This window comes from Anopheles moucheti, chromosome 3, assembly GCF_943734755.1.
Source record: "Anopheles moucheti chromosome 3, idAnoMoucSN_F20_07, whole genome shotgun sequence".
NCBI lineage: Eukaryota > Metazoa > Arthropoda > Insecta > Diptera > Culicidae > Anopheles > Anopheles moucheti.
The window spans coordinates 59,899,991-59,902,588 of record NC_069141.1 but is presented as its reverse complement, the minus strand read 5'-3'; positions in this window follow the sequence as shown (position 1 = coordinate 59,902,588).

Below are 2,598 nucleotides of genomic sequence, written 5' to 3'. Positions count from 1 at the left end.
ATTTGCCGCCGACCCATTCCAAAGTAGGGAAAAAAGCAAATGCTTTAAAAAAAGCCGTTTCCAACTGTTTCTAATTTATTATAATGTTAACCCTGTCTCACGCACACTCGCAGCCGCAGCGCACTGTGGCCAACAGCACTCGCGAGCCTTTTGGGAATATTTACTCACCCGAGCTGGGTGAGTGCTGCTTTGCTATGTACACAGCATTTGCTGCGAAAGTATATAAAGAAGCGCAGCATGTTGGAAGTGTAGTGTTGAACAAAGCGGTATGCTGCGGACAGTAACCGTGCGGGGTAAACATCCCAAGAGAGCACTTATATTTACCCCTCGTACTGTTCGCATTATGTACTGCTGCAGGAGAGTTCTCGCGCAGGAGTGAGAGAGACTGATACCGTATTTTGGGGTGAAAAAAAGAAACACCGAACAACTGAGTGGCGAGCGAGCGAGCGAGCGAGTGAGAGCCTTGAGTGAGAAGGGAGAAAGGTGATGACGTGCAGCTAAACGGTGGCTGGGTGTATGCGTTCCCGGTGCAGTACATAGTTTTGGTCGTGGAAACGGTTTCAGTTTTTCTGCTAACTTCAGCCGGTTCGGTTGTGTGGCCTGAGCTGTCTTCAGCCGACACGAAAAAGGTACAAATATAGGAAGTTTGTTCAGTAGTTAATAATAAGCAGCTTATTGGAAAAAAACTTTGTAAAGTTGTGTACAAGTGAAACCAACAATTTACTAACGCAAAGTAAACAAAACAGCAAACGTCAGTTCCAAGCGGTTACACTATTTTGGACAGCGCGTATTTTCGACGTAATTGCACCCTCTTGTTGCGTCGAAACTCACCAAACGTAACGCAAACAAGGTACATAGTGGTGAGTGGCGCAACACTCGATCGTGAGATATATGTACAGCGCTCGCTCAGCAAAGTGTAAACGCACACACATACAACGCGGAGCAACGAAAGTGGGGTGTGCGCTGCGTGCTGTGTTGAGTTCGAAACGTCAGAGTACTTCGAAACGTCGACCCGTACGGATGTGCGTCGCTGTAGAGCCGTTCTTTCATCGCTATTGTATATCAGCCGCCGGTACATTCGCTTTCTTGGCCATTGAATTCGCGCACGCGTCTGTGTGTGTGTGTGGTGCTCGCCCCTGTTCCCGCACACACCATCACCCCGCACGGTTTCCAGTTGTCATTTGTGCGGCGAAAGGTGAAGCATAAATTTTGCTCCGATCGAAGCAAGCTGCGCTGGTGTTTGTGCGCGGGGTTTTGTTGTGTTTTTTTGGTTAACTCAGCCGGTGTGTTTGGTCGTTCCGTTGGCGATCGGTTTGCGCCTAAGTTGGGTTGTATTGAGTGAGCATCAAAAGCAGTAAGTGTGTGAAAATGCGCACACGATCAGCTCAGCAGTTTTAGCATGGATGAGAATAAAAATCCTAATGCAACGTGTGTGTGAGTTAAAAAGTGCTTCAAAGCTGCGTAATATTACTCCTCGAGGAATAAGTGTAAGCGGAATGGAAAATTCCCAAAAATCGATGTGAAGAAGAAGCAGAGGATAAACAAGATCATTTCGTCGGAAAACCTCACCATACTGAAGTTGCTGCTATTGTGTTGGTTTGGTAGTGTGCGTGCGGCTCGATCGACAAGGGGGCTCTTGCTCAACATAGTAGGCCCTCTCGCTCGCACGGTGTTCCGTCGCGCAGCAACGGTGTTTTTGCGCGCCCGTGTATGCTAGTGTGCGTTTATACTGCGTGGCCTTCACAAGCCAAAAGGTTCGGTTTAAGTAAGTGCATGGCCTTTTGGGTAGGTGTGTGTGTGTGTGTGTGTGTGTGTGTGTGTGTGTGTGTGTGTGTGTGTGTGTGTTGCAAAGGTGATAAATTGCATCCAAATGAAGAAGTGTTGCCTGCATTAAGGAGCGCCGAAAGTAGTGGCTGAAGGGAAGTGTAAATACAACAAAAGAAAAAGAAAACAAAGGAGTGTATTGTTCTCGTTCAAGGGAAAAAGAAGTTGTGTGTGTGTTTGTCTGGCTGCGCATGTTGAGTTGGGTTAGCAAGAAGCAAAAATAATAACCCTTCGCGCCAGCTCTGTGCGACTGTGTAAAGGAGGTAATTGGAAAGTGTTGGCGTTCAAAGAAAAGTGCTAACATCAAAAGAAAAAAGGGGGGTTTTTGTGGCACAAAAGCGAAAAGAAAAGGAAACGAAATAGCTGCAATTCGTAACCCGTAGTGAGATGCGGATGGTGAGTTAGCTGGCGCGTGAGCCGCTGTGAGAAGTGAGATATTAGTTTGCCTATTTTATTTTGTGGTAAAAGAGCAAAAGTAAAAGAAAAACGAGGGCAAACTGTGCGTGTGTTGTGGAAGTGGGAAATCTACATCGGTGTGAAACCTCTGTTTTGGATTAAGCGGAAAAGAGGCAGGCAGCCTCCCACACCCAACCCCCTACCGTCAACATGCTGCCAGCGCGGGTGGCCATCGGATCGCGTTGTCAATTTCGAAAGGATTAAAAAGCAATATCATCCCCCATCCTTTCGCAACACTCACCCTTAGCAAGCGTGTGTGTGTGTGTGCGACGAGGATTTACCTTACCCCTCCCTCACCCGTCAAACTCACCTCTTCAA